General features: G+C 46.8%; 1 long non-coding RNA gene across 3 annotated transcripts in view; it reads left to right on the top strand.

Moving 5' to 3' along the window:
• The window catches only part of LOC116536262, a 52,349-nt gene that overhangs the window by 21,956 nt on the left and 4,993 nt on the right, over nt 1–25,400 (top strand). Inside the window, exons 2-3 of one of the 3 annotated variants that reach the window (XR_004262554.1) lie at nt 17,032–17,535; nt 18,345–19,642. This is a non-coding gene — a long non-coding RNA (uncharacterized LOC116536262). Of the gene's footprint in view, nt 1–3,175; nt 3,217–17,031; nt 19,643–25,400 lie in introns of those variants that run through there. The other 2 variants (XR_004262553.1, XR_004262552.1) reach the window with 2 other exon arrangements.

Raw genomic sequence — 25,400 nt, forward strand, 5'->3', positions numbered from 1 at the left:
AGACGGAGTTTCACTCATGTTACCCAGGCTGGAGTGCAATGGAACGATCTCGGCTCACCGCAACCTCCGCCTCCTGGGTTCAGGCAATTCTCCTGCCTCAGCCTCCTGAGTAGCTGGGATTACAGGCACGCGCCACCATGCCCAGCTGATTTTTTGTAGTTTTAGTAGAGACGGGGTTTCACCGTGTTGACCAGGATGGTCTCGATCTCTTGACCTTGTTATCCACCCGCCTCGGCCTCCCACAGTGCTGGGATTACAGGCTTGAGCCACCGCGCCCGGCCGGAATTGTTTTTATAACTTCCTTTTCTAATTGTTCAGTGTTAGTATGTAAAAATGCAAATGATTTTTGTGTGCTGACTTTGTATCTTGCTGCTTGCTGATTCTCTTACTGTAATTACTTTTTTGTGTGTAATCTTTAGGGTTTTCTACATATAATATTAAATCTGTGATTTGAGATAATTTCACTTCTTCCTCTCCAGTTTGGATATATATATATATATATATACACACACACACACACATATACATTTTTTTCCTAATTGATCTGGCTAGAACTTCCTGTACTGGTTAAATAGTAGTGGTAAAAGTGAACATTTTACCACTTTTTACCAGTTTTTCAGTAATTCACTGTTGAGTGTGATGTTCAGTGATGTTCAATGAATTTTTCTCTCTCTCTCTTTTTTTTTTTTCTTTTTTTGAGACAGAGTCTTGCTCTGTCACCCAGGCTGGAGTGCAGTGGCGATATCTTGGATCACTGCAATCTCCACCTCTGGGTTCAAGCGATTCTCTTGCCTCAGCCTCCCTGCAGGTGCCTGCTACCACGTCTGGCTAATTTTTGTATTTTTAGTAGAGATATGGTTTCACCATATTGTCCAGGCTGGTCTCAAACTCCTGACCTTGTGATCCACCTGCCTTGGCCTCCCAAAGTGCTGGGGATTACAGGCATGAGGCACCGCGCCCAGCCCTCTTTTTTTTTCTTTAAAAAATTTTAGTAAGCCCTCTCAGGTTCAACAATGTAGATTTTTCAAATATGGCTTTGATTATGTTGAGGTAGTTGCCTTGTACTTTTAGTTTGTTGAATGTTTTCATTATGAGAGGGTGGTGGTACATTTTGTCGAATGCCTTTTCTGTAGCAATTGAGATGATATATTTTTCCCAGTATTCCATTACTGTATTGTGTTAATGTTGATTTTTGTAGGTTGGACCATCCATGCCTTCCAGGAATAAATCTCACTTGTTTATGGTATATAATCCTTCTGAAATGCTGCTGAACTCAGTTTGCTGGTATTTGTAGAGGATTTTTGCATCAGTGTGCATAAGGGATATTACTCTATAGTTTTCATTTATTGAATGACTGGTTATGTCATGAGGGTAATGCCTCATAGAAGGAATTAGGAAGTATTTATTATTCTCCACTTTTTTGGAAAAGTTTTGAAAAGGGTTGGTATTAGTTGTTCTTTAAATGTTTGTTAGACTTAACCAGTGAAGACTTCAGATCCAGGACTTTTCTCTGTTAGGAGTTGTTTGATTACTGATTCAACCTGCTTACTAGTTACAGGTCTATTCAGATTTTCTGTTTCTTTCTGATTTAGTCTTGCTAGGGGTTTTTTAATTTGTTTGTTTTTAAAACAGAGTGTCATTCTGTTGCCCAGGCTGGAGTGCAGTGGCACAATCTTGGCTTATTGCATCCTCTGCTTTCTGGGTTCAAGCGATTTTCCTGATTCAGCCTTCCGAGTAGCTGGGACTACAGGCACTCGCCACCACATCCAGCTATTTTTTTTTTTTTTGGATGGAGATGAGGTTTTACCATGTTGGCCAGGCTGGTCTCAAAATCCTGACCTCAGGTGTTCTGCCTACCTTGGCCTCCCAAAGTACAGGCTTACAGGCGTGAGCCACCATACCCAGCCCTTGGTGGTTTTTTTGTGTGTTTTGTTTTGTTTTTGGGTTGTTGCTTTTGAGACAGGTGTCACTTTGTCACCCAGTTTGGAGTGCAGTTGCGTGATCACAGCTCACTGCAGCCTCAACCTCCCAGGTTCAAAGCGATCCTCCCACCTTAGCGCCCCAAGTAGCTGGGACTACAGGCACACATCAGCACACCTGGCTAATTTTTGTATTTTTTTGTAGAGACAGCTTTTCTTCTTGTTGCCCAGGCTGGTCTTCAACTTCTAAGCTCAGGCAGTCTGCCTACCTCAGTCTTCCAAAGTCTGGGATTATGGGCATATATCACTGCTCCTGGCTATTTCTCCCTTCAGTACTGTCAGTTTTGCTTTATATATTTTGACGGTCTGTTATTAGGTGCAATGTGTTTATAATTTTATCTTCTTGCTGTATTGAACCTTTATATAATGTCCTTTTTAATCTCTTATAACTGGTTTTGATTTAAAGTGTCTTTTTTCTGATAATAATAGAGGCTTGCTCTCTTTCGGTTACTGTTTGCATGTAATATGTGTTTCCATCCTTTGACTTTCAATCTATTTGTGTCTTTGGATCTAAAGTGATTCTCAGCCAGGCAAGGTGGCTCACGCCTGTAATCCCAGCACTTTGGGAGGCTGAGGCGGGTGGATCACAAGGTCAGGAGATTGAGACTATCGTGGCCAACATAGTGAAACCCCATCTCTACTAAAAACACAAAAATTAGCTGGGCGTGGTGGCATGTGCCTGTAATCCCAGTTTCTTGGGAGGCTGAGGGAAGAGAATTGCTTGAACCTGGGAGGCGGAGTTTGCAGTGAGCAGAGATCGCACCATTGCACTCCAGCCTGGCGACAGAGTGAGATTTTGTTTCGTAAATAAATAAATAATAAATAAAGTGATTCTCTTCTGTAGTCCCAGTTACTTGGGAGGCTAAGGCAGGAGGATTGCTTGAGCCCAGGAGTACAGATCTAGCCTGAGCAACATAGCTCTCTATGTTGTCTGTCTAGACAATAAAAGTAAAAATAAAGTATGTTTCTTACAGATGGCATATAATTGGGTAATGTATTTTTATCCATTCTGGCCATCTCTACTGATGGGAGAGTTTAATCCATTTACACTTAGTTACTGATCAGGAAAGACTTATGTCATTTTGCTGTTTCTTTTCTGTATACCTTATAGCATTTTATTTATTTTTTAGAGATAGAGTCTTGCTCTGTCACCCAGGCTGGAGGCAGTGGTGCAATCTCGGCTTACTGCAACGTCCACCTCCTGAGTTCAAGCGATTCTCCTGCCTCAGCTTTCCAGGTAACTGGCACTACAGGCATGTGCTGTGCCACCACACCTGGCTTTTTTTTTTTTTTTTTTTTTTAGACAGAGTCTTGCTCTGTCGCCCAGGCTGGAGTGCACCGGCGATCTTGACCTACTGCAACCTCCGCCTCCCAGGTTCAAGCAATTCTCCTGCCTCAGCTTCCAGAGTAGCTGGGACTACAGGAACCCGCCACCATGCCTGGCTAACTTTTGTATTTTTAGTGAAGACGATGTTTCACCATATCGGTCAGGTTGGTCTCGAGCTCCTGACTTCAGGTGATCCACACACCTTGGCCTCCCAAAGTACTGAGATTACAGGCGTGAACCACCTCGCCCCGCCACCTTACAGGATTTTTTTTTTTTTTGAGACAGAGTCTCCCTCTGTTGCCCAGGCTGGAGTGCGGTGGCACTATCTTGGCTCACTGCAGCCTCCGCCTCCCAGGGTCAAATGATCCTCTTGCCTTAGGCCCCCAAGTAGCTGGGATTACAGGCACATGCCACCATGCCTGACTAATTATTGCATTTTTAGTAAAGACGGGTTTTTGCCATGTTGGCCAGGTTGGTCTCAAACTCCTGACTTAAGGCGATCTACCCACCTTGGCCTCCCAGAGGGCTGAGATTACTGGCATGTGCCACTGTGCTTGGCCACGGATTTAAAAATCTCTCATTACCTGCATTATTGTTTTCTTTTGTGTCTGCCTGGAGTTTTGTGGAGATTTTTTTGTAGTAACATGTTTAATTCTTTTATCATTCTGTTTTGTGTAATACTCTAATTTGAATTTATAACAGCATAACTTCAGTAACATGCAAAAATTATGCTTCCTTTTGGAGCCATTTGTTCATGAAAAATAAAAATAAAAAATTATGCTTCTTTATAGCTTCATCTCCACCCCTTTCAGTTGTCACAAAGTTACATTGTTATATACTATGTGCCCCAAAACATAAACTCATAATTGTTTTAAATGCATTATTCTGCTAAGGTGTGTGTTATGGACCCCCCGAATGTGATCTGTCTTGGTGAGTGTTCCACGTGCTCTTCAGAGGCGTGTGTATCCTGGTGGTGTTGGATGAAGTACTCTATAAATGTCAGTTCTATCCTGTTGCTCAGTGGTGCTGCTGAGTTCCGTTATGTCCTTACTGACTTTCTGCCTGCTGGACCTGTCCATTTTGATAGACTAGTGTTGAAGTTTCCAACTATAATAGTGAATTCATCTGCTTTTCCTTGCAGTTCTCAGTTTTTGCCTTCAGGATTTTGATACTCTGTTGTTAGGCCTATACACGTAAGGATTGTAATCTCATTTTAGAGAAATAGTCCTTTATGTTTTTGTAATATCCTTTTTCTATTTCTGATAATTTTCCTTGTTCTGAAGTCTGCTCTGCCTGAAATTAATATAGCTACTGGAACTTTTTCTTTTCTTTTTTTTTTTTTGAGATGGAGTCTTTCTCCTTTTTTTTTTTTTTTTTTTGAGACAGAGTTTCGCTCTTGTTACCCAGGCTGGAGTTCAATGGCGCGATCTCGGCTCACCGCAACCTCCGCCTCCCGGGTTCAGGCAGTTCTCCTGCCTCAGCCTCCTGAGTAGCTGGGATTACAGGCACACGCCACCATGCCCAGCTAATTTTTTGTATTTTTAGTAGAGACGGGGTTTCACCATGTTGACCAGGATGGTCTCGATTCTTGACCTCGTGATCCACCCGCCTCGGCCTCCCAAAGTGCTGGGATTACAGGCTTGAGCCACCGCGCCCGGCCTGAGATGGAGTCTTTCTCTATTGCCCAGGCTGGAGTTCAGTGACGTGATTTTGACTCACTGCAACCTCCACCTCCTGGGTTCAAGCGATTCTCATGCCTCAGCCTCCTGAGTAGCTGGGATTACAGGCGCCCACCGCCACGCCTGGCTACTTTTTGTATTTTTAGTAGAGACAGGACTTCACCACATTCCCCAGGCTGCTCTCAAACTTCTGTCCTCAGATCATCCGTCCACCTCAGCCTCCCAAAGTGCTGGGATTACACGTGTGAGCCACTGCGTCCGGCCTCATCTCTTTAATTTTTTTTTTTTTTTTTAGAGATGAAGTTTTGTTCTTATTGCCCAGGCTGGAGTGCAATGGTTCAGTCTCAGCTCACCGCAACCTCCGCCTCCCGCATTCAAGCGATTCTCCTGCCTCAGCTTCCGGAGTAGCTGAGATTACAGGCATGCACCACCACATCCAGCTAATTTGGCATTTTTAGTAGAGGCAGGGTTTTTCCATGTTGGTCAGGCTGGTCTTGGACTCCCGATTTCAGGTAATCCGCCTATCTCAGCCCCCCAAAGTACTGAGATTATAGGCATGAGCCATGGCACTTGGCCGGATCTTCTTTTAACGTTTTTTGCAAGGGTTGTTATTGATGACAGATTCCCTTAATTTTTGTTCTTCTGAGAAAAAGTCTTTATTTCTCTTCATTTTTGACCCAACATATACTTGGGTCTTAGTTTTTGGTATATTCTGACAGTTTCTATTTCTCAGTTGATGCATTTAGAACATTGACATATAAAGTGATTATCAGTACAGTTAGATTAACATCTGCCATATTTATTACTGTTTTCTGTTGCTTTTATTCTTCACTTTACTTTTTCTTTTAGTCTTTCACTCTTTTTCTGCTTTCTCTGGCTTTAGTTGAGCATTTATATGATTACGTTTTTTCCTCTCTTAGCATGTCAGTTATGCATATATATATATATATATTATTATTATTATTATTTTTTTTTTGTGACGGAGTCTCGCTCTTGTTACCCAGGCTGGAGTGCAATGGCGCGATCTCGGCTCACCGCAACCTCCGCCTCCTGGGTTCAGGCAATTCTCCTGCCTCAGCCTCCTGAGTAGCTGGGATTACAGGCGCGTGCCACCATGCCCAGCTGATTTTTTGTATTTTTAATAGAGACGGGGTTTCACCATGTTGACCAGGATGGTCTCGATCTCTTGACCTCGTGATCCACCTGCCTCGGCCTCCCAAAGTGCTGGGATTACAGGCTTGAGCCACCGCGCCCGGCCTATTTTTTTTTTTTTTTAAAGCAGAGTCTTACTCTGTCACCCAGGCTGGAGTATAGTGGTCCGATCTCGGCTCACTGCAACCTCTGCCTCCCAGGTTCAAGAGATTCTGCTGCCTCAGCCTCCTGAGTAGCTGGGACTACAGGCGCGTGCCACCATACCCAGCTAATTTTTTGTCTTTTTAGTAGAGACGGGGTTTCACCGTGTTAGCCAGGATGGTCTCGATCTCCTCACCTCAGGTGATCCACCTGTCTTGGCCTCTCACAGTGCTGGGATTACACATGAGACACCGCACCTTAGCCTTATTTTCTATTTTTAAAAAGCCTTGGCCTGGCCTTATTTTATATTTTTAAAAAGCCTTGGCCAGGCACGGTGGCTCACCCCTGTAATCTTTGAGAGGCTGAGGATATGTGGATCACCTGAGGTCAGGAGTTCGAGACCAGCCTGGCCAACATGGTGAAACCCCTTCATGTACTCATTACCCAGACTCAGGGCTGGCATTTTGAAGCAAATCCCAGTTACTATAACACTTCATCTTTCTTTCAATATTTTATTAATAGTATGTGACTCTAAAATATACAGCCAAATGCTTTAGCTCACACCTGTAATCCCAGCACTTTGGGAAGCCAAGGTGGGAGGATTACTTGAGCCCAGGAGTTTGAGATCAGCCTGGGCAACATAAACATAGTGAGATCGTCTCTAGAAAAAAATTTTTAAAAAATGAGCCAGGTGTGGCCAGGCATGGTGGCTCACACCTGTAATCCTAGCACTTTGGGAGGCTGAGGTGGGTGGATCACAAGGTCAGGAGTTTGAGACCAGCCTGGCCAATATGGTGAAACCCTGTCTTTACTAAACATATAAAAATTAGCCAGCCATGGTAGTGGGCACCTGTAATCCCAGCTACTCAGGAGGCTAAGGTAGGAGAATCGCTTGAACCTGGAAGGCAGAGGATGCAGTGAGCTGAGATGGCACCATTGCACACTAGCCTGGGTGACAACAGCAAGACTCCATCTCAAAAAAAAAAAAGGAGTCTTTGCCCTTGAGTTTGGTATTTACAGCTACAACTAATCCAGTTCCACTTTCAAATGATGCTATACCACTTCATTTGTTGTACAAGTGCCCTATAACAGAGTGTTCCCAGGTTATCCTTACTGTCCTTTATGATATTGCTGTCAGTAATTTCACTTATTCATAAACTATAATCATTGAATACATTGTTGCTGGTTTGTTTTTGTTGTTTGAGACAGGGTCTTGGTCGGTTGTCCAGGCTGGAATGGAGTGATGTGATCATAGTACACTGTGCCCTTGAACTCCGGGGCTCACGTGATCCTCCTGCTTCAGCCCTCAAGTAGCTGAGACTATGGCTGTGTGCCACCATGCCTGGCTAATTTTTTAAAAATTTCTAGTAGAGATAGGATCTCACTTTGTTGCCCAGGCTGGTCTTAAACTCCTGATCTTAACACATCCTCCCACCTCAGCCTCCCAAGGTGTTGGGATTAACAGGTGTGAGGTACCCAGCTTTTCACAATAATGATAATAGAGTCCAAGCATCACTGTGTGGCCCAGGGTAGAGTGCAGTGGCTGTTCAGAAGTGCAGTCCCACTACTGATCAGTACAGGAGTTTTGACCTGCTTCACTTCTGACCTGGGCTTATTCACCCCTCCTTAGGCAACCTTGTGGCCCCTAAGGAGTGGAAGTGACCATTTTGATGCAAGATTTAGTGCGGACATTCAGTCCACACAGCCTAGAACTCCTGGACTCAAGCTATCCTGCCTAAGCCTCATGAGTAGCTGGGCCTACAGGCATGCACCACTATGCCCAGCTGTTGCTGTTATTATCTTGAACAAACTGTTACCAGATCAGTTAAGAGTAAGAAAAGTAAAACATTTTGCCGTTACTTATTTCTTCTCTAATGCTCTTCCTGTCTTCATGTAGGTCTTTATTTCTGACCTATATTATTTTCCTTCTTTCTTAAAAACTTAACATTTTTTGCAAGGCAGGTCTACTTGATGACAGATTCTCTTAATTTTTATTCATCGGAGAAAGTATTTTTCTTTTGAAGGGTAATTTTACTGGATACAGATTTTTAGATTAGCAGGTTTTTTTTCCTTTTTTTTTTTTTTGTTACATTTTAGGTTTTGGGGTACATGTGAAGAACATGCAAGATTGTTGCATAGGTACACACGTGGCAGTGTGATTTGCTGCCTTCCTCCCCTTCACCTATATCTGGCATTTCTCCCCATGCTATCTCTCCCCAACTCCCCACCTCCCACTGTCCCTCCCCTATTTCCCCCCAACAGACCCCAGTTTGTGAGTTCCCCTCCCTGTGTCCATGTGTTCTTATTGTTCAACACCCGCCTATGAGTGAGAACATGCGGTGTTTGATTTTCTGCTCTTGTGTCAGTTTGCTGAGAATGATGGTTTCCAGGTTCATCCATGTCCCTACAAAGGACACGACCTCATCATTTTTGATGGTTGTACAATCTTCCATGGTGTATATGTGCCACATTTTCCCTATCCAGTCTATCATCGATGGGCATTTGGGTTGGTTCCAGGTCTTTGCTATTGTAAACTGTGCTGCAATGAACATTCGTGTGCATGTGTCCTTATAGTAGAACGATTTATAATCCTTTGGATACATACCCAGTAACAGGATTGCTGGGTCAAATGGAATTTCTGTTTCTAGGTCCCTGAGGAATCGCCACACTGTCTTCCGCAATGGTTGAACTAATTGACACTCCCACCAACAGTGTAAAAGTGTTCCTGTTTCTCCACATCCTCTCCAGCATCTGTTGTCTCCAGATTTTTTTTTTTTTTTTTTTTTGAGACAGAGTTTTGCTCTTGTTGCCCACGCTGGAGTGCAGTGGCATGATCTTGGCTCACCGCAACCTCCACCTCCTGGGTTCAAGCAATTCTCCTGCCTCAGCCTCCTGAGTAGCTGGGTCTACAGGCGCACGCGCCACCATGCCCAGCTAATTTTTGTATTTTTAGTAGAGACGGGATTTCACCATGTTGACCAGGATGGTCTCGATCTCTTGACCTCGTGATCCACCCGCCTCGGCCTCCCAAAGTGCTGAGATTTTAGGCATGAGCCACCGCGCCTGGCCGTCTCCAGATTTTTTAATGATCGTCATTCTAACTGCGTGAGATGGTATCTCAATGTAGTTTTGATTTGCATTTCTCTGATGACCAGTGATGATGAGCATTTTTTCATATGTTTGTTGGCCTCATGTATGTCTTCTTTTGTAAAGTGTCTGTTCATATCCTTTGCCCACTTTTGAATGGGCTTGTTTGGTTTTTTCTTGTAAATCTGTTTTAGTTCTTTGTAAATTCTGGATATCAGCCCTTTGTCAGATGGGTAAACTGCAAAAATTTTTCTCATTCTGTTGGTTGCTGATTCACTCTAATGACTGTCTCTTTTGCTGTGCAGAAGCTGTGGAGTTTGATTAGGTCCCATTTGTCTATTTTGGCTTTTGTTTCCAATGCTTTTGGTGTTTTGGTCATGAAGTCCTTGTCTACGCCCATGTCCTGAATGGTTTTGCCTAGATTTTCTTCTGGGATTTTTATGGTGTTAGGTCTTATGTTGAAGTCTTTAACCCATCTGGAGTTAATTTTAGTGTAAGGTGTCAGGAAGGAGTCCAGTTTCTGCTTTCTGCACATGGCTAGCCAGTTTTCCCAACACCGTTTATTAAACAGGGAATCCTTTCCCCATTGCTTGTTTTTGTCAGGTTTGTCAAAGATCAGATGGTTATAGATATGTTGTGTTGCCTCCAAGGCCTCTATTCTGTTCCATTGGTCTTTATCTCTGTTTTGGTACCAGTACCATGCTGTTTTGATTACTGTAGCCTTGTAGTATAGTTTGAAGTCCGGTAGTGTGATGCCTCCCGCATTGGTCTCTTTGCTTAGAATTGACTTGGCTGTGCGGTCTCTCTTTTGGTTCCATATGAAGTTTAAGGTGTTTTTTTCCAGTTCTGTGAAGAAGGTCATTGGTAGCTTGATGGGGATGGCATTGAATCTGTAAATTACTTTGGGCAGTATGGCCATTTTCACGATATTGATTCTTCCTAACCATGAACATGGAATGTTTCTCCATCTGTTTGTGTCCTCTCTTATTTCGCTGAGCAGTGGTTTGTAGTTCTCCTTGCAGAGGTCCTTTACATTCTTTGTTAGTTGTATTCCTAGGTATTTTATTCTCTTTGTGGCAATTGTGAATGGCAGTTCATTCTTGATTTGGCTCTCTTTAAGTCTGTTATTGGTGTAAAGGAATGCATGTGATTTTTGCACATTGATTTTGTATCCTGAGACTTTGCTGAAGTTGCTTATCAGTTTCAGGAGATTTTGGGCTGAGACGATGGGGTCTTCTAGATATACAGCCATGTCATCTGCAAATAGAGACAATTTGACTTTCTCCTTTCCTATTTGAATACCCTTTATTTCTTTTTCTTGCTGATTGCTCTGGCTAGAACTTCCAGTACTATGTTGAATAGGAGTGGTGAGAGAGGGCATCCTTGTCTAGTGCTGGATTTCAAAGGGAATGCTTCCAGTTTTTGCCCATTCAGTATGATATTGGCTGTTGGTTTGTTGTAAATAGCTTTTATAATTTTGAGATACGTTCTGTCAACACCTAGTTTATTGAGGGTTTTTAGCATAAAGGGCTGTTGAATTTTGTCGAAGGCCTTCTCTGCATCTATTGAGATAATCATGTGGTTTTTGTCTTTGGTTCTGTTTATGTGGTGAATTACATTTATAGACTTGCATATGTTGAACCAGCCTTGCATCCCTGGAATGAGGCCTACTTGATCATGGTGGGTAAGCTTTTTGATGTGCTGTTGCAATCGGCTTGCCTGTATATTATTGAAGATTTTTGCATCTATGTTCATCATGGATATTGGCCTGAAGTTTTCTTTTCTTGTTGAGTCTCTGCCGGGTTTTGGTATCAGGATGATGTTGGTCTCATAAAATGATTTGGGAAGGATTCCCTCTTTTTGGATTATTTGGAATAGTTTCAGAAGGAATGGTACCAGCTCCTCTTTGTATGGTCTGGTAGAATTCGGCTGTGAACACGTCTGGACCTGGGCTGTTTTTGGGTGGTATGCTCTTAATTGCTGCTTCAACTTCAGACCTTGCTATTGGTCTATTCAGGGTTTTGACTTTTTCCTGGTTTAGGCTCGGGAGGAGGCAAGTGTCCAGGAATTTATCAGGTTTTTTTTTTTCTCTTTACAACACCGTAAATATTCCCCCTACTCTTTTTCCTTGAATAATTTCTCAAAGAAGCCCGATTTCTTATCCTTTGTCTTTTGTAGGTAAGGAATTTATTTCTCTGTGGCTTCTCTCAAGATTTTGTCTTTGAATTTCTGTAGTTCATTGTAGGCTTACATGTACTTTGTTTTGCTTTTGTTTTTTGGTATTTATCCTACTTGGTATTCTGTGAGCTCTCCAGATCTGTTTGGCGTCCGTCACCAGTTTTGGAAAATTCTCAGTCATTATTGCTTCAGATATTTCCCCTGCTCCTTCCTGCCTGTTGTTACCTTCCAGTACTCCCATTATGCACATTTATGCCTTTCTAATTGTCCCACAGTTCTTGGATGTTCTTTTCCATCTTGTTAATTCTTTCGTCTCTGCATTTCAGTTTTGGAAGTTGATATTGACATTTTTTTCAAGCTCATTGATTCTTTCCTTTGGCTGTGTCTAATCTATTGATTAATCCATCAGAGGCATTCTTCACTTCTCTTACAGTTTTTTTTGTTTGTTTGTTTCTAGCATTTCCTTTTGATTCTTTCTTCGAGTTTTTATCTCTGCTTACATTACCCATCTGTTTTTGCATATTGTCTGCTGTTTCCATTAGAGCCCTTAGCATGTTAATCTTAGTTGTTTTAAATTAGAGTTGTTAGCTATGATAATTCTAACATCTCTGCTATTTCTGAGTTTGGTTTTGATGCTTGCTATATCTCTTCAAAGTCTGCTTTTTTTTTTTTTTTTTTTTTGAGATGGAGTCTCACTCTATCGCCCAGGCTGGAGTGCACTGACACGATCTCAGCTCACTACAATCTCTGCCTCCCTGGCTCAAGCGATTCTCCAGCCTCAGCCTCCCGAGTAGCTGGGACTACAGGCGCATGCCACTTTGCCCTGCTAATTTTTTGTATTTTTAGTAGAGACGAGGTTTCACTGTGTTAGCCAGGATGGTCTCCATCTCCTAACCTCGTGATCTGCCCTCCTTGGCCTCCCAAAGTTCTGGGATTATAGGCATGAGCCCCCTTACCCTGCCCAAAGTCTGCTTTTTGTGCCTTGTAATTTTTTTGTTGAAAACCAGACTTGATGTACTTGTTAAAAGGAATTGAGGAGGCCAGGCATGGTGGCTCACAGCTGTAATCCCAGCACTTTGGGAGGCCAAGTGGGGAGGATCACTTGAGCCCAGGAATTCAAGACCAGCCTGGGCAACATAGAGACCCCATCTCTACTAAAAATATAAAAACTAGCCGGGCATGGTGGCACCCACCTGTAATTCCAGCTACTCTGGAGGCTGAGGCACGATAATTGCTTGAACCTGGGAGGCAGAGGTTGCAGTGAGTCGAGATCTCACCGCTGCACTCCAGCCTGGGAGACAGAGTGAGACTCTGTTTAAAAAAAAAAAAAAAAAGTAACTGAGGAAAATAGCCCTTGAGTGTGAGTATTTTAGTTTATCTGGCTAAGAGTTAGGCTCTGTCTACTGTTGGCTGTAAGTATAGGTATCAGAACTAAAATTTCCTCCTATGTCTGTTTTTTACTTCCTTGGGTTTCCCTAGAGACTTGTTAAATAAAGTCTGAGATACGCAGGTTTTTCTGTTCTTTTCCCCTGTTATTATATAGGAGCCCTAAGTATGTGGTAGGAAGGAGGGAACTAAGTCCTGTGACTAGGTCTCAATCTTTCTGTGAGCCTGTGCCCCTGGCATGTGACTTTCACCAGCACTTCTCACTTGGGATTTTTGTCCGCTTTGGTGAAACAGGAAGGAAGAGGGGGCTGGAGTTAGGCCTTTTCTTTCCTGCCTGTAGAAGGCTTGAGGGTGCTTAAGTTGGGTCAGCCTTTCCCTTAGTCTGATTAGGGTCTTGTAAAACCCGATTAGGTTGGGCTCCTGTAAAATAGTCTCCCCTGTAAGAACAGAAAGCTCTGAACATATTCCACATGGCTGCTTTCCTCCTACCCCTGCCAGAAGCATGAGGGGATTTTTTATTTTTATTTTTTAATTTTGAGATGGAGTCTTACTCTCTTGCCCAGGCTGGAGTTCAGTGGCACAATCTTGGCTCACTGCAACCTCTGCTGCCCGGGTTTAAGCAATTCTTCTGCCTCAGCCTCCTGAGTAGCTGGGATTATAGGTGCATGCCACCACACCTGGCTAATTTTTAGTAGAGACCTGGTTTTACCATCTTGGCCAATAGAGACGGGGTTCAAGATCTTGATCCACCCACCTCAGCCTCTGAAAGTGCTGGTATTACAGGCGTGAGCCACCATGCCCAGCCCACATGAGGGGATTTTTTCTCTGGTCTTAAGTGTGAGAACCTGGTAGGGCTCATGGAGGTCAAGTCCACATTGAGTCTCCAGCAGTTCATGAATTGCTGTGTAAGTTTTCCCACCCTCGTTTCTGTTCCTGGGCTTCTGCTCATGTAGGCTCCACTTCACTGTGTTGACCTGTCTCAGTGTAAGGGGCAGTCATTTGCCCTGTAACTTCAATTCTCTGATGCATCTAAAAGGCGTTGTTTTCCAGTTCAGATTTTTTCTTGTAAGGACGGTAGTGACAACTTGTAAGCTCCTTACATTTGTGACCAAGGAAGAAAAGTCCTTTGCCTTCATTTTTAAATATATTTGGTGGATAAAGATAATTTTCCAGTTAAAAAAACAAGAAAATAAAAATAATTCCAGTTGACAGGATTTTGTGGGTTTTGTTTTTTTTTTCCCAATACCTTAAGAATGTTACTTCTCGGGGCCGGGCGCAGTGGCTCACGCCTGTAATCCCAGCACTTTGGGAGGCCAAGGCGGGTGGATCACGAGGTCAAGAGATCGAGGCCATCCTGGTCAACATGGTGAAACCCCGTCTCTACTAAAACTACAAAAAATTAGCTGGGCATGGTGGCGCGTGCCTGTAATCCCAGCTACTCAGGAGGCTGAGGCAGGAGAATTGCCTGAACCCAGGAGGCAGAGGTTGCGGTGAGCCGAGATCGCGCCATTGCACTCCAGCCTGGGTAACAAGAGCAAAACTCTGTCAAAAAAAAAAAAAAAAGAGTGTTACTTCTGGCGAGGCATGGTGGCTCACGCCTATAATCCCAGCATTTTGGGAGGCCTAGGAGGGCGGATCACAAAGTCAGGAGATCGAGACCATCCTGGCCAACATGGTGAAACCCGTCTCAAAAAATACAAAAATAGCCAGGCATTGTGGCCCACGCCTGTAGTCCCAGTTACTCAGGAGGCTGAGGCAGGAGAATTGCTTGAACCTGGGAGGCAGAGGTTGCGGTGAGCCAAGATTGCACCATTGCACTCCAGCCTGGGTGACAAGAGTGAGACTCCCGCTCAAAAAAAAAAAAAAGTTACTTCTTTGTCTTCTGGCTTGCAGCAGAAGTATCATGTCATTTTTAACTGTATTTATCAGTATATAATATACTTTTCAGGTTAACTGCTTTTAAGACTTTAAATTTAACACTGGTTTTCTACAACTTGATTATGATGTGTCTTGGTACAGCTTTCTTGAGGTTTCTTGACCTTCTTGAATGTGTGAGTTTATAGTTTTGATCATATTTGGTAAATTTTGCCTATTTCTTCAAATACGGTTTCTGTCGCCTCTTTTTTTTTCTAGGACTTTCAATTATGTGCACATTAGACAGGTTGATCGTGTGCAACAGTTTTTTTCTCTTTGCCTTATTTGAGTAGTTTCAATTGCTATGTCTTTAAATTCATGAGTCTTTTCTCTTTCAGTGTTTATTTGATGTTAATTCCATCAGGTGCATTTTTTTCATTTCAGTTATTGTGTTTACTGTCTCTGGAACTTCCATTTGGATCTTTCTTTATCTTCCATTTTGTCATCATGCTCATGTTTCCCTTTACCTTCTTAAATACATGATGCTTATTTTTATTAACTATTGTCTGCTAGTTCCTTGAACAGCAGAAATCTGTCATTTCTAGGTCAGTTTCTATTGACTGTTTATGGTGATAGGTCGTATCTTCCTCTCTTTCTTGCATTTCTGTTGCAGCAGTTTATTATTGCCTCTCAACTCTAAATCAGCCCTTCATTGGCCCTTGTGATACTGGAACATTTCTCCTTTGCCCCATGCTGGTCTTTGTCAGTGAAAAGTGTTGAGGAGAAAGGGCATTTCTTTGTTCTGTGCATTTTGCTTACACCTGTCTGTGACTTGAACTGGCATGTGGGACACACAGGGTGCTCAGGCAGCTTTCAGGCAGGTCCCATAGCACCCCAGCTAGCCTCCTGGGAGCTTTCTGGTGAGTTCAACAGCACCCCACCCCTACCCCCCTGCTTTCCAGCACTTCTCAAACAGCCTTCTAGCTCACTGTGTTAGCACCCTTGCAAGTGGTTCTTGGGCTCTGGCCTTGTCCTGGGACAGCCCGGTGAACTTCATCTATTGGGTAGTTGTGACCATACCCTCTCCTCGGTCTGAATCCTTCCCTTAGTTACCTCCCTTTACCCTAGGGTGTTCTGTAGATTTCTTTTTATTCCCTCTTAGTTAACTCCCTGTAAATAGTTAATAATTCTTACACTAAACTTCCCTTGTTTAAGGAACCATGTGGTTTCTGTCTCCTGGCTGGACCCTGACTGATAGACCTGGTGATTTTTTAAATTAGATGCTGAATATTGTGAATTTTAAATTGTTGGCTGGGCTGGGTATGGTGACTCACACCTGTAATCCCAGCCATTTGGGAGGCTGAGGCAGGTGGATCACTTGAGCTCAGGAGTTCAAGACAGCCTGGACAAGTAGTGAGATCCCATCTCTACAAAAAATAAATTGTTGACTGCTGAATTTTGTTGAATTCCTTTGAATAGTATTGGGTTTGGGTGTAGAATGCAGTTAAGTCTTTTGAAAGCAGCAATCCTTTAGAGGCTTCTAAGTTTAGTTCAGTGGGTCCAGTGCTGCTTTAGTCTGCAGTTGATTTAGTTCAATTACTAAGGGTGATGCCCTTCTGCGGATTCTATACAGTACCCTGTGAATTAAGAGATCTCTCCAGAATGGCTTGTGGGAACACAAATACGCCCTGCGTGAACTCTGGGGATTGTTTTGTTTGCTCCTTAGGATTCTTTCCTGGGCCTCCTTGTACAGCTTTTCTCACTCAGGCACAGATCTGTTTTCAGCTAAAGACTCCAGGGGACCCTCTGCAGATCCTGGCTCTGCCTCTTTGTGCGGCTGCCTCCTCCCAGGACTCTGCCCTGCAAATAGCAGCCGCCTTGGCCTCTGTGACCTGTAAACTCCATCTTCCCAACTCAGAGAGACTGCAGGATACGACTGAGTTTCCCCTCCCTGTGCTGCAGCCTGGAACCTGTCTCCTGGCTGTAACTGGTGCAGTCATAGGACCCGCTCTCTGGTTTTCCTTCTCTCGGGGGTCACTGTCCTGCACTGTTTTCCACTGACTGAAGATAAAAGTATTTTGTCCAGTTTTCCAGGTGTTCACGGGTCCCTGTTGCTCCATCCTACATGGGTATATAAACGGAGAACCAACAAAACAGCCTGTCAGGAGCTTGCTGAAGTTTCAGCGTAGGTGGTGCCTGCTGGCTAAGCTGATGGGCATGATTAACACTCTCCTTTACCTTCTTACAGTAACCACCGTGTGAATGGGAATGGCAAGACAGCAAAGGCTCGCTCAGTGAGCGACGCAACACCAGCGTGGGTTGCGGCCTCCCCATCAAGTTGCATGTCACTAGCTTTCTGTGGCTGTCACTGCTGGGCCCAGGTGCCTCTGAAGATCAGCACCTCCTCATGGGCTCAAGCAAGGACAGGAGCCATTCACCCATGAGCTCGAAAGAACAGAGCCGCTGTCCTGCCTCGATGGCTCCACCGTATCTCCAGTGGACTTTGGACAATGGGGAGCTGGCCCAGTAAGTCCACCCGTGTGTGGTCACTTGGCTTTTTTTTCACCCAGCCCCCAGGTACTGTTGCTGCTCCTGTCTGAGGCCCCATCCACAGCCACAGCTGTGGCGGGGTGGCTGGTGGTGGCCAGTGTGGCCCTGCTGCAGCTCCATGCTGGGGAGGGGTGTGGCCCAAAAAGCAACTACCCCTTCATGTGGGCCAGTGGGGAGGATCCTAGGAAGCAGCCCTGGCAAGGTGAGTGGACGTGTTGATGTGGTGAGAGGTGAGAAGCAGTACTGCTCCCAGAGCCCTGTGATTCCTGGGGGGAGGAGGCTCGCAGATGCCTTGCCTGCTCTCCTCCTGGGTGCTTTCCTGTTCCCAGGGCTGGGACCTTGGAGGGAGTCTGTGTCTGCCCATGTTCGAGGGCCCAGCATAGGCAGGCCCTCTGGGGAGCCCTTCGTGGCTTGTGGGGAGTCTGGGGCAGGGCAAGGGACAGCATCTTCCACCCACCACAGGCCTTGGGAGGCGTCTGTCCTGAAGGCCACCCCTGTGGGAAGGCCTCTTTCGTGTGACTCCTTCCCCATGAAACGGCTTCTCCATACTGTTCAGCCCCACAGGTGCCCTGAGAAAACACAATGTGCTTTCTCACACATCACAGCCCCCAGAGAAGAGTTTGGTTACAGAGAATCTGACAGTTCATGGCCTCCTGAGGGTGGGTCAGTGGGAAAAGTCCCCAGGGGAGCTTGGGGCCCAAGGCCTCCCACGGCCCGGGTGTGGCTGCCCACTGGGAGGCCCACATTGCCTCAGTGTCCTGCGTTCGGGGTGCCTGAGGGCTGGAAGGGGAGCAAGGGCCGGGGACCAGCGGCTCACAGGGACCTGGGGAGATGGGGAGAACTGTGGAGGCAGCCTTCCCAGCCGTCCCACCCAGGGAAGGAGTGGCCAGGGTTGGAAGAAATACAGCACTACCTTGGCCTTGGTCTTGGCCTCAGACCCGAGGGTCTGGCTATAGCTGTGGTGGCAGCTATGTCGTAGGGGCGGCATCATGGCCCTGGCATTGGCCCCAGGACTGTGGGCCAGCACAGACCATCACGAAGTTTCTGCTGGGCTCGGTGTGGGAGCCCCTCCTAGCCATGGAGACAGGCCACGTCAGCCCCCCAGGATCTGTTGCCCGACAGCTCTCAGTCTTTTGCCTGGGGCCTCTGTGTCACGTGGAATCATTCTGAGTTCTCTGCTTTCTGGCGGCGACATCTTCTACGCACTGCTTACTCCGCAGACCGTCCTGCCTTCCTGTTAGAAGCCATCCGTGGGCACTCCAGTGTCACCTGTGGTAACTCCTGCATTTTGCCAGGCTATGGGATGTGGAGACTGAAGAGTCCAACTTGGCCAGAAACCTGACCCTCACTCATTCCTCAGAGAGGCCTCACATTGAGCAGGGACAGCCAGCAGCTGGAGAGAGTGGAGCCCTGACACTGGCTCCAGAACAGAGGTGCTCTCTGACACCCCTTTCATCCAGCATGTTCTCCGTGAGCACCTGCCGTGGCCCGGGCCTCATTCTGTGCTGCCGGCTGAGCCCAGCTCTCGTGGGCTTGCGTGAGGCTGACTGCCGTGTGAGCTGCATGTGATCTTCAGTGAGGAGTAGACACGCAGGGCGGAGGTGGGGGGGTAGGACGGCATGTGCTCGCAGACACTGGATGATACGAAAGAGGCTCTAGCGAAGGAAAGGACAAGCTGCGGAGGAAGCAGAGCGCTGAAGGGAGGGACAGTGCGAGGGCCTGAAACTGTCAACCTGAAACAAGCAGTAGAGTCTGCAAATGAGCCCCAGGGCCAGCCCTGGGGAGGAAGCAGCAGTGACGTGAGGTTCTTGTCAGAAGCCTCTAGGGGCAGGGTAGGGCCTGTACTGAGGACAGACACGCCCATGGTCTTTGAGGAGCTGTAGGGTGAGCTTCTGGTGGAAGCAGTTTCCATGTCCTGGCACGTGCTGTCTCGTTAGGACATCAGACATGACCCTGGAGTTCACATGAGGATGCAGAGGTCTTCCGTTCCAGAGGACACTTGGCTGGGCAGAGGGACACGGCCTTGCGTCCCTGGTGCGCTCTTGTTGTCTGGCACACCGCTGAATGGGACATCTGTGGCTGGAAGATGTCCTTGTGGCCTGTGCTAGTTAGACCAGCCTGGCTGGTTATCAGTCTACATCCTCACCCACTCCCCTTTTCAGTGAGTTATTCCCGGTCCCACAGGCTCTGCCTCTGGTGTGGAAGAGGCATACCCGCCAAGGACCAGAGGAGCTGGCCACCGTTCAGAAGGCCCCAGCTCGAAGGCCAGTAGACCCGCCCGGAAGCTCCACGCAGGCAAGCTTGCAGAGGTCAGTCCCACTTCCTGTTCCTGCGCGGGCGCTTCTCCCTAGGGCAGGACGCTGAGAAGCTGGCCAGGGGTGGCTGCTGAGTGGCAGAGAAGCCAGAGAGCTGCAGGAAATAGCCTGGGGCTGGGAGACCAAGATGGGGGCTCTGGGCTGCTGAGGCGCTGGACCTGAGGGGCCAAGACCCTTGAGCAAGAGGAGCCAGAGAAGAGAGACATTCAGTACTGGTCTCTCTCTCTCGCCATTTGCTGATGAAGCTGCTTAAGGCAGAGGAGCAGAAAGTGGCTGAAAAGCAGAGTGGGATTTTTGGCAGTTTTATGGAGTTAGGGAATAGTGTGGGGCCTATCAGGTGGAAGGGCCCTAAGAAATATCCCAGGCTCAGGCCGGGTGTGGTGGCTCACACCTGTAATCCCCACACTTTGGGAGGCCAAGAGGGGCTGATCACAAGGTTGGGAGATCGAGACCATCCTGGCTAACATGGTGGAACCTCCACTAAAATACAAAAAAATTAGCCAGGCGTGGTGGCACGTGCCTGTAATCCAAGCTACTCGGGAGACTGCACCGGGAGACTTGCTTGAACCCAGGAGGGTGAGGTTGCAGTGAGCCAAGATTGTGCCACTGCACTCCAGCCTGGGCAGCAGAGTGACTCCATCTCAAAAAAAAAAAAAAAAAAAAAAGAACGAAAAGAAATATCCCAGGCTCTCATCTGGGACCAACCCTGTCTCACCTGGGACAAGCCACAGGTGGGCTGGTCTTTACAAGGACTGCAGAGGAGCTCAGGGTCAGTGGAGTCCCTGATCCGCCTGTGGCTGCTTGTCCACTGATGTCCACCATGGAGCAGGTGAGCTGTCCCTGTCAGGGGACACGTCCAGACCCCCCGCGACGCTCAGTTGAAGGCAACCAGGTACGCTGGGAAAGGGGATGACTTGAGAGCAGGGGTTTGAGTGTGAGGCAGGAGAATCGCTTGAGCCCACAAGGCAGAGGTTGCAGTGAGCTGGGACTGCATTCCTTCACTCCAGCCTGGGCAACAGAGTGAGACTGGCTCTCAAAAAAATGAAATAAAGATTTTTAAAAATTAGCTGTGTATGGTGGTACGTATCTGTGGTCCCAGCTACTTGAGAGACTGAGGAGGGAGTTAGTGTCTAGGAGGTAGAGGCTGCAGTGAGCTAAGAATGCACCACTGCCCTCCAAACTGGGCCGCAGAATGAGATCCCATCTCAAGAAAAAAAGAAAAAAAATTACAAATCCAGTAGGTGTATTTACCAGCAGATTAGAGTCAGCTGAAAAAAGGGTAGTGCTCTAGAAGCAAGGTCAACAGAAAACACCTTGTTCAGGCTGGCACCGTGGCCCCTCCTGCAGCCACAGCACTTCGGGAGGCTAAGGTAGGCAGATCAGTTGAGCTCAGGCATTCAAGACCAGCCAGGGCAACATGGCAAAACCCCATCTCTACAAAAAAATTTAAAATTGAGCCAGGCCTAGTGGTGCATGCCTGTGGTTCCAGCTTCTTGGGAGGCTACAGTGAGCTGAGACTGTGCCACAGCACTCCAGCCTGGGCAGCAGAGTGAGAGACCCTGTCTCATTTCCTTAAAAATGGGGAAAAAAAAAAAAAAGAATTTAAAAAGGAAATGCCTTGCAGATACCACCACAACCAGCTCACTTTATGCTGTCTGTCCTTTTCCTGGTCTCTCAGGGTGCCCTCCCTGTCCTTTCTGTGGCCCCCCCCAGCCTTGGACAGGGAGGGGGCCTGGCTGAGAAGGCCTTTGTACTTGGGAGAGACCGAGGTGGCTTTGGAATTGGGGAGTCACTTTTCATTGCGACCCTGTTGGAAACATCAGCGCGCTGGATTAGCCTTGTGGCTTTGTTTCGATCCTCACTGGGAACCTGAGTTCTCATTGTCCTCAGGGACCCAGGCTGCGGGTGTGCTAAGCTTCCCATGCAGCTGAGAAAGCGGCTTTTGGGACAAACTTATTTTCATTTGCATCTCTCCTAAAAGCAGAGTGCACAAAAGCAGCAGCACTGGGAGCGTGTGGGGAGGGACAGGCAGCCAGCGGAGGCTGAGCCAGGATGCCATGGTTCAGGCCCACACCTCATGCAGGCGAGTGCCAACCTTCCGTAGCAGGCTGGGGTGGGGAAGGGGTGGTCTGCTGCAGAGCGTGACTGTGCAGCTGTTGCGAATCTTTGCAATTCAGATGTGTAGTGTTCTGAGAAGTTTCCCATCCTGGTTATTGCTTTCTTTATAATGAAGAGAAATAAATTCATGAGTGATGGTGTGCCCGGGCTAGGGCATAGGGCAAGGGCAGTGCACTGGGCTGTGGTGACTGCGTCCTCCTCAGGTGTGGGGCAGGGGCTACAGCATTGTTATGGCAAAGACACTGGCATTTTTACCTGAGCACAGGATAGTAACCCTTTTTGGATTTTCTGTTTGTTTTGAGATGGAGTCTTGCTCTGTTGCCAGGCTGGAGTGCAGTGGTGAGATCTCGGCTCACCACAACCTCCGCCTCCTGGGTTCAAGCAATTCTCCTGCCTTGGCCTCCTGAGTAGCTGGGACTACAGGTGTCTACCACCACCCCCAGCTGCTATTTGTATTTTTAGTAGAGAAGGGGTTTCACTGTGTTAACCAGGCTGGTCTTGATCTCTTTACCTCGTGATCCACCTGCCTCACCCTCCCAAAATGCTAAAATTACAGGCGTGAGCCACCACGCCCGGCTGGTAGTAGCTCTTTATCCTCTAAGATGCTTTGTCCCTGGGGCCAGCAAACACCTCCCAAGGGAGAATAGAGCAGGAACCCCAGATTTGCCAGCCGAGGGCAGGTAGGCCTTGTGGGGCCGTGGAAGCCACTGCACTGCTGGGAGTTTCCAGTCAGCTGAAGCCCAGTGTCCAAGCACCACCTGGACGCCCTGCAGTGTCCACTTGCTGGGTTCTCAAGAGTTTTCTCTGGGGGGCCTGTTGGGGTGGGGTACTCTGCCTGGCCTGGAGCTGCTAGATGGGAGGTGGGTTTGTGGCTCAGCTGTGTCCAGCGGTGGCCGGCTGTGGAGCGCCTCCTCTGCTTCAGTAATACTTTAATGGGCGAGAAAGACCACTGTTTTCTGGGCTACGCTTCCTGGAGCTTGTGTTCCTGGAAGCCAGCCATAAACAAGCTGGCCATAAATGAGGGTAAACAGGTACCTGAGTAAACACAGCAGAGCAAATCAGCTGCATAGGCCCAGCAGAGATGAACCTGCGGCCCTGGTGGCTATAGGGGTTGGGTGGGGAGAGGATGTCCTCTGAAGAGGTGACATTTAAGCTGAAACTGGAATGACAAGAAGGCCCCAGCTCTCCAGGCAGAGCGGAAGGCTCAGGGATCAGAATCCAGTAGGTCACGGTAAGCATTGGGTTTCGCGTTAGGGACAATGAGGAACTGATGACGGATTTTAAGTAAGTAGGGGAATAATGAGATCTAATTACATATTTGCAAGATATTCCGGGAGCTGTGAGGACAGCTGGGACAGGTACCTGGAAGCAGGGTGGCTACAGGGAGAGGCAGTGGTGACAGGGCTGGTGTGGAGGCTGCAGGATCTGGAGGGCGTGCAGGATCTGGAGGGCGTGTAGGCTCAGGGTGCATGGGGGGCGGGGCTGGGGGTGGAGCCCAGGATGATCTCAGGTATTCTAGCACCTGGATGGTGGTGGGGCCACAGACATGAGCAGGGAAGGCCTCATGCCCATCAGACCTGTCTGAGGGGAGACGTCCCATCCACGACAAAGCCCCTGCTTCAGAGGACAGCAGGGGAGTGTTTGCTGAGCAGGCATAAGCAGAGGGTCTTTCTAAGATGCAGATCTGGGCATTTAATTTTTTTGCGTGTGGTTTCATCTTACCATTAACTGTTACCTTATTTTGGATGTTGCATCATATTCAGCAGTATTGCTTAAAAACCTTTTGATTTATAGAATTTTAAGAAACTAATCATGGGATTCTTTTTTCTTTTTTGAGAACAAGTCTCCCTCTGTCATCCAGGCTGGAGTGCAGTGGCTTGATCTCTGCTCACTGCAACCTCCACCTTGGGTTCAAGAGAGTCTCCTGCCTCAGCTTCCCGAGTAGCTGGAACTACAGGTGTGTGTCACCACACCTGGCTAAGTTTTTGTATTTTTAGTAGAGATGGGGTTTCACTGTGCTAGGTCTCAATCTGCTGACCTCCTGACCTGCCCACCTTGGCCTCCAAAAGTGCTGGGATTACAGGCATGAGCCACCGCGCCCAGCCTTTTTTCTTCTTTCTGTGATAAGGTCTTGCTCTGTCACCCAGGCTGGAGTGCAGTGGTGCAATCATGGCCCATTACAGCTTTGGCCTTCCAGGCTCAAGCAGTCCTCCTGCCTCAGCCTCCCAAGTAGCTGGGACCAGAGATATGTGCCTCTATGCCTGGCTAATTTTTAAATTTTTTGTTGAGACAATTTCTTGCCATGTTACCTATACTGGTTTTAAACTACTGGGCTCAAGCAGTCCTCCCACTATGGCCTCCCAAAGTGCTGGAATTACAGGCATGAGGCACCATACTCAGCCAGAAAATTTCAGCATATTCAAAAGTAGAGACTAATATTAAAAACCTTCATGTACTCAATACCCAGCCTCAGGGTAATTTTGAAGCAAATCCCAGGTACCAGACCACTTCGTCTTTCAGTATTTTATTAATAGTATGTGACTCTGAAATACAAGGCCAGGTGCTATAGCTCACACCTGTAATTCCAACATTTTGGGAAACCAAGGCAGGAGGATCACTGGAGCCCAGGAGTTTGAGACCAGCCTGGGCAACATAGCGAGACCCCCACCCCATCAAAAAAAAATTATTTTTTTTAATTAGCCAGGTGTGGTGGCTCACACCTGTAATCCTAGCACTTTGGGAGGCTGAGGTGGACGGATCATTTGAGGCCAGGAGTTCAAGATCGCCCTGGCCAACATGATGAAACCCTATCTCTACAAAAAATACAAAAATTAGCCAGACACGGTGGTACATGTCTGTAATCCCAGCTACTAGGGAGGCTGAGGCAGGAGAATTGCTCGAACCTGGGACGCGGAGGTTGCAGTTAGCCGAGATGGTGCCACTGCACTCCAGCATGGGTGGTAGAGCAAGAACCTGTTTCAAAAAAAAGAAAAAAAAATTAGCCAGGTGTGGTGGCACATGCCAGGAGGCTGAGGCAGGATGATCCCTTCAGCCCAGGCTTCAGTGCACTGCAATCGTGCCTGTGAAAAGCCACTGCACCCCAGCCTGGGCAACGTAGCAAGACCCTGTTTCTAAAACAGTTTTTTAAAAAAGAAGACATAAGGACCAGTAAGAGTCCTTACAAACTTAAGAGTTTTAAGAACCTCTGTCCTTGTATAAAACTTCCCCAGCTGCTTGGTCAGTGTTTTACTTTCCCGGATTGCCTTTTACATGATTTGTTACATAAATGTCTGTTCGTATGAATAGAAGATTGGATGTTTTATAGGATCTAAATAAGGTCCACACATTTTATTGATCTATCTCGTTTTATTATTTATCATCCATCTCAAAATGTCAGTTTTTCTAAGCTGTGAGTTCTGCCTCTCTTCTCATTTTGAACTCTATTGATGAGCATGTACTTTGCCCTGTACAGTTTTCCACAGTCTGGGTCATACCGTGTCCTCTTAGTGCTGTTGAACACGAGCCCCTGTCCTTTTGTCATTTAGATCTAGAGGCTTGATCAGATTCAAGATTGTTTTGGCAAGAACTCTTCTAAGTGCTGCCGTGTGGGGTCTTGATTAGAAGGGACAGAGCT

This window comes from Sapajus apella, unplaced genomic scaffold, assembly GCF_009761245.1.
Source record: "Sapajus apella isolate SASKATOON/1434 unplaced genomic scaffold, GSC_monkey_1.0 scaffold99, whole genome shotgun sequence".
Taxonomy (NCBI): Eukaryota; Metazoa; Chordata; class Mammalia; order Primates; family Cebidae; genus Sapajus; species Sapajus apella.